We start from the raw sequence: 6,595 nt of genomic DNA, 5'->3' as shown, positions 1-6,595 counted from the left end.
CATATGTAAAATAATTTCTAAATATGGACTCTGACTACATGGAAATGCACATGGGTTTTGAACCAGTGCTTTGGAAGAGAGAGAGAGAGAGAGAAAAAAAAGTTTGGTTTATCCCATATAAGTCACGAGGGGCATCTGCCGATGTGCCAGAGACTTGGGACCGAACAGAGACCTGGAGACCCTGAGTGCCCTGAAACCAGGACGAAACCAGGGAGTGAAACAGCAGGGGCACTTGCACACCTTCACAGGCGGGTGCCAGGGGTCTGGAGCCAGGCCCAGGGTTCTGAAGGTCACCTTTGACAGGCTGTCAGCGTTTTCCATCAAGTGTGCTTGCTGTGGTCAGGACAACCTGAAAGTGGGGGTCCCCGGGGGTTCGACCTCAGCCTGGCACCCAGCGGGGAGCAAATGTCCAAGGAGATGGGATGCTCGGCCACCCCTCCCTCTCTCTCTCCCTTGCCTATGCTCAGGGCTCCCTCCACGGCCTACGACCCCAGTTAATGCTCATTGTCCCAGCACTTTCTGGAAGGGAGCACTTTCTTTCAGGGAAGCGATAACGCTTTGGGTCTCAATGTTCTGCCCTTTTCTTATGAGAATGTGCACTTATACTGAGAAGCTTTTAAAGAATCCAATGAAAAGTAAGACTGAGAAATAGTGGGATTTGGGGTATTTATGGACACTACCTAGAATCTCTGTGGGTGGATGTGATACATGCTTGTTATGTGAGGTCTTTGAGACCAATGCAATTTTTAAAAAAGTACTCGTAGAAGGTCCCCTGGCCTTCCAACTGGCCTGTCCACCTCAGGCATATGCTATGCTCTGTACCGGTCTCCACCCGGATGGACGGACCTCGTCAGCCTGACGGCACGATCTTCTGGGAGCGAACTGAGGCACAGTACTTTGTTTTTTAGGGTGATAGGAGTCAATGACTAATTGTTGATGACGTAGGTTCCCTGTTGAATGGTTTCTGAATGGGCACATTTTTGAGAGCACATTGTTGATGACATAGGATCCCCGTTGAATGGTTCTTGAACAAACACACACTCCTAATTCTTGAAAGATCCAGCAATGGCGAGGTTTCCCTATTTCTGGTATGACTGGGCGTCTTTCTCCGACCCAGCCAACAGCGGGGTCCCGCTGGCCAGCCCTCTCCTCGCTGCGCTGAGCTGCGGGGAATCCTGCAGAATTTCTCCAAGGACCAAGTAAGGCGCTCTCTGCCCTGACCTTGCTCACCTCACCCCCCACCTGCATGGCTCGGAAGAGGACGCTGGTTTGTGGGACAGTGATGACACAGGCAGGCGGGCGGCGAGGAGACCGGTCCAGGCAGGGGCCCCAGTGAGACAGCGGAAGAAGGCGCATCAGCGTCACGGGTTGGGAGCAGAAAGAGGCCGAGGCTCTGCGTCCTCCCGGCGTCCACCCCATAAGCCTGAGTGTATCTGGATGGCACCTGCGTCCCCGTGCCAGGGAGCTGACCCCGTGAGTGTGTCCAGGTGACACCTGCATCCCCGTGCCAGGGAGCTGACCCCGTGAGTGTGTCCATGCGGCACCTGCGTCCCCGTGCCAGGGAGCTGACCCCATGAGTGTGTCCAGGCGGCACCTGCATGTCTGTGCCAGGGAGCTGACCCCATGAGTGTGTCCAGGTGGCACCTGCATGTCTGTGCCAGGGAGCTGTCCCTACTTAGGTGTTCTGGGGGTGGAAAGGCCACAGCAGCTTTGAAGTTCACATATGTGCTGCAAGTGTGGCAGCCGTGAGGACGAAGCCCTGGAGTAGCATTGGGAGGGGATCAGGGACCGGGGAGATGCCGAGGGCAGGGGTGGAGGTCCCCAGATGACGAGCTTGTCCATCAGCACAGCCCGGGGGTGGACGGCTGTCCACAGGCTCAGGCTGCACAAACACCAGCCCCGACGTAGACAAAACCTCACAGGCCCAGCCCCCAAGGGCTTCGCTGGCCTGGCGCTTCGCAGGGGTGCGCTGGCTTGTCCCGAAGGTACAGGGCGGGCTCCTTGTGGTCGCGGCTTGGGGCGCGGGAGACCTGGGCTCGGCTCCCTCCGTCCTCAGGGCAGCGGGTCCCTGGGCACCCGGCACTCCAGGCGAAGCCGGTGATTTCCCTGCGGGTCCCGGGAAGTGGAGGGTTTGAGGCCAGCAGAGCAGTTTGGGGGACGCAGGCCCCGCTGGGCCCCGGCTGCGGCCACGGGACACAGAGACGGTCTTGTCACCTTTGCCGCCGCCCAATAGCTGGCTCTTCCCCCATGGACCAGCCTGTCACAAAATGATCCCTGTCCTCCGCGGTTTCTCCAACAATATGTCATTTATCTCTGCCGGTCGAGAGGCTTCCGGGCCTCCTTGAGCCAACTTCTCCGCAGGTCGACCTCCTTTGCTTATAAATGTCAGAAAATTCGAGTGAGCTTTCATCTAGGAATCCCATTCACAGAGCTGATCTGGGCAAGGTTTATCTTCTGAAACGGATCAGTCTGAGTTAGATGTGGGTGGGAGACGCTGATAAGGAAAAGCTCCCAGCGGGGGAGCCGGGGTGCTAAGCGGCCTCCAGCAGCAGCTCTGCGTCAGCGCCACCTCTGCCCCCCACCAAGGCCGCCGAGTCCAGGAGCCAGCCGTGCGGGGGATCCGACGACGGGCGTTGGAGGCCCGAGCTGGGAATGAATAGTTGGTCTCGAGGGAGAGGACGGTGACAGAGGGGCTTCTATGCGCCCTCTGAGGACGGAGAAGGCATCGCTGCAGAGCTGCCCGGGGTCTTCAGTCTGCGCCCCCCACGCGGGCCGTAGCCGGGGCCTGTCCACGCCGTTAATTTGAGCAGTTCTGTGAACTCTTCCTAACGACTCGTGTTCCTCGTGGGGGTGGTTTGGGACGCCATTTGGGATCCTTTTATAACAACCCCCCAGGAAGTCGTCTGTCCTTTGTGATAAAAAAAGAGGTTTAAGCTCACTTTCATATTGATACTATTAGGTTCTAGAACGTTTGCTGGGCAATCACATACGGAGACTTCATAAAAGGCGGGAGAATCGTACGCTGCTCTTGAAGCGTCCTAAAAGTCTGCAGAATAAAGACAAGGCGTCGGTCGGTTTCCGGTGGAAGCAATGATGAAAATCATCTCCTCAAATTAAATCTATCATCAGAAAGAAGGCTTTCAAGGAGAGCGTCTAGATACGTCCATTTGCAGTTATGGAAACCGAAGACCAAAGTCTAGTCCGTGTGACCCAAACTGGCCGCAGCAGCGCTCAGTGAGCTGCCCTGTGCCGGGGGCTGTCCCCCAACCCCGTGCTGACCCCCTTATAACCTCCTTCTCCTTCATTCCTCTGTCATTACTTTCCTCGGGCCCACCTGAAGATCAGTAAGTTTAGGTTTATCAGCGAAGGACTTATTAAGGCACCAAAGAGCCAGGTGCCCCCTCCCTTCGAGGTGCTGAGCCCAGGCCCATCTTGGGGTGTGCGAGAGGGCCGCGGGGGCCAGTGGGGCAGAGGCACGATGGCCTGGGCGCCTTGCTGACGGGCATCTGTTTCTGTTTTCTGACCATTTGGGGTGAAAATGAGACAATGGTTCTTGTTGGTAGAAGATTCAGGGAGCTGATGACACAGAACTATTTGAGCTCAAGATGCAGAAAAGACAAAGGACGACTCTCTTCTCTTTAGGACTGACTTGCCCTGGAGAGGGAAGCTGGGGGACAAGACTGCCAGGCATCTGGGGACATGTCCCTGTGCAGCCCGATGTAGCCCAGGGAAGACACAGATGTGAGAAGCAGCCCTGGGCTGGGGTCAAGCAGAGGGGTTTTGTGCCGCGCTGGGAGACCAGGGTCTGACCTCCGATGATCTGGGGCCTCCACGTGCACGCTCCCGAAAGGAGAACAGTAGACCATCTGTGTGCCATCGAAGATTCCATGAGGCCTGATAATTCACCTTGTTCTTTAAAAAAACAGACCTGCTGGGGCACCTGGGGGGCTCAGAGGTTGAGCGTCTGCCTTTGGCCCAGGGCGTGATCCTGGAGTCCCGGGATCGAGTCCCACATCGGGCTCCCTGCATGGAGCCTGCTTCTCCCTCTGCCTGTGTCTCTGCCTCTGTCTGTGTGTCTCTCATGAATAAATAAATACATTAAAAAAAAAAACACCTGCTGTTTCAGACTTTTCAAAATTTAATAAATTATGGAAATGAATTTATCTGTTTTAATTTGTTAATTCAAATGTTTTCAGTGCTGTATTTTTTATGAAGATTTTTTTTCAGAGCATGTCTCGGCTCACAGCAAAGGGAGGGAAGGCACAGATTTCTCATGCGCCTCCTGCTCCCCCCCCCCATGTGTGCATCCTCCCCCAGGGTCAACACCCGTCACAGGCGATAGACCTGCATCCACGCCCTGTAAACACCCCAGAGTTTGTGGTTTACTTCAGCCCTGCCTCCCGGTGCTGCACATTCTGTGGGTTTGGACAAACGTCTAACGCATGCATTTACCACTGTAATATACAGAGCGGTTTCACTGCCCTAAAAATGCTCTGGGCCCCACCTAATCACTTGATTTTCAGCAAACCTGTTTCGAGGACATACCACCACCAGCCAGGCAGTGCGCTAGGCACGGCACGTAACACAATTTAGAGTATTTCTTGCTTTTCTGGTGCCAGAGACGAGGGTGCCAACAGCTTGACGTATTCGAGCATCACAGGTGTTATAGTGAGGTTCTGCAAAAGGCGAACGGTGATTTTTATGTCCTTTTCTTGTGATGACCCTAGACTCCTGAAACAGTGTTCCCTAAGAAAACCTTCTTGCCGTGGAAGACAAAGCAAGAGGTTGATGAATCACATTAATGATTAAAGAACAGTGACAGACACAGTGAGGAAATAGTTCGGTTCCATGTAACCAGTGATTATTTTTTCCCCTCAAATTTCTGATTACTTTTCATCTTCCCAGCTCTCTGGGTACAAGTTAAAATACCCAAGTTAACATCTTCCTTTAGTCATCAGATATGATACCCCCTTGCAGGCATTTTGCTGACTTTTCCTTTTTTTTTTTTTTTTTTTGGACAGACCCCATTTAAATACCCTCTGAAGATGTGAGCACCCATGAATTCCGTTCTCTGTATACGTTTAAGACCCAACCAGAGTAGGTTTTTGTTTTTAAAACTCGCTATATTTGTACTTTTAATTTAACATTAGTGGGACATCTGCCAAGCTAATATAGACACTTCTCTATGCACTGGAAAACCCAATTAGGACTTGTTCTGAGTTTGATTATCAGTCAGAAACATGCATACAGAAATATTCATTACAGAGCTGCTGGGAGCTGAGATAAAACAGCAGATGGCTGAGTTACACAGTCCCTGTCACTCTCCCCCAACACAGTTTCACGTTCGCTTCATAAGAGACAGGTGACCAAATACCCTCAGGGGGACACAGTGCCCGCGGGGAGGGGGTGGGCACCATGTGAGGATGGCGCTGTCCCCTCTCTGGGACGGCACCGAGCATTTCACGCCAAGGTAGAGGACGCAGATGACAGCACCTGTGACCACAGCCCGTTCACCCCACTGCTGTGTTGGTTTGCGGCTCCCCTGCATGGGGACGGGGGGGGGTGCTCTCAACTTTAATTGAGGATTTTTGGAGACTGTGTATAGGGTAAAATACTTGGAGAGCCTCAGAAATGGGCCCACTGCTCCTCGATGTGGATGAGAGCAAGGGGATGCAGAGGGCGTGAAGGATTGGGGTGCTGCCCAGGATGGGGTTCAGGATAAAGGCAGTATGCAGGGGTGCTGGGCAGCATGAGGACAGAGGGGACATGGAGCAGAGGGACCCGAGGACGGGGGGCAGAGGGGACACGGAGCAGAAGGACCTGAGGACAGGGGGCAGAGGGGACACGGAGCAGAGGGACCCGAGGACGGGGGGCAGAGGGGACACGGAGCAGAAGGACCCGAGGACGGAGGGCAGCAGGTGCGTTGGGCTCTGCTTCTCGAGACTGCTGTTGGACCCAGGTTTCGAGGTTGCTCCGAGTGCGCTTCAAGAATGAGATTATTTTACCTTGATTAATAGAACTTTGTGAAGCCAGCAAACTAAATCAGCAGCAGCATCCAAAATGGGAGCTGGGCAGCCTTGTCTTCCTCCCTCAACGTCAGGCTTATGAAGCAGCCTGAGGATTCCTTCCTGAGCTTCTTAATTGTCTTGTGCTCCCAGCCTGGCTCAAGGCAACCGTACATGTGACGCTCTGGCACAAGCTGCCTCCGGGAGGTCAGAGGCGGCTAAGCGCTCTCCCTGTCTTTGAGCTGTTCGCTAACAGGATCAAAGCCCCCTGAGCAGTTTATTTGAAAAGCATTTGAGTAATTTAGCTCCTAATGGCTTCAGCATGTTTGCTATTTCAAACATGAAATATATTATTTTAAAAATGAAAGAAAGGGAAAAATAATGTCCATATCGGTCTTTCCGTTAAACAATGCCCATTTCCTGCATCAGCTAAGGAACCAAATCAAAGAACACAAGCTTCAAGGCAGCAGGATTGTGTGTCTGAAAGCGATTAACCCTATTTGGAAGCAAAAAAAAAAAAAGAGGGAGAATTTGGAATTTATGTTTTCTAAAGTTAGCAGGTCGTTTTCTATGTATCAGTGTAACATTCC

Source organism: Nyctereutes procyonoides, unplaced genomic scaffold, assembly GCF_905146905.1.
Source record: "Nyctereutes procyonoides isolate TBG_1078 unplaced genomic scaffold, NYPRO_anot_genome, whole genome shotgun sequence".
Taxonomy (NCBI): Eukaryota; Metazoa; Chordata; class Mammalia; order Carnivora; family Canidae; genus Nyctereutes; species Nyctereutes procyonoides.
The sequence above is the reverse complement of the archived record's forward strand: the minus strand, read 5'-3'. Positions refer to the sequence as shown.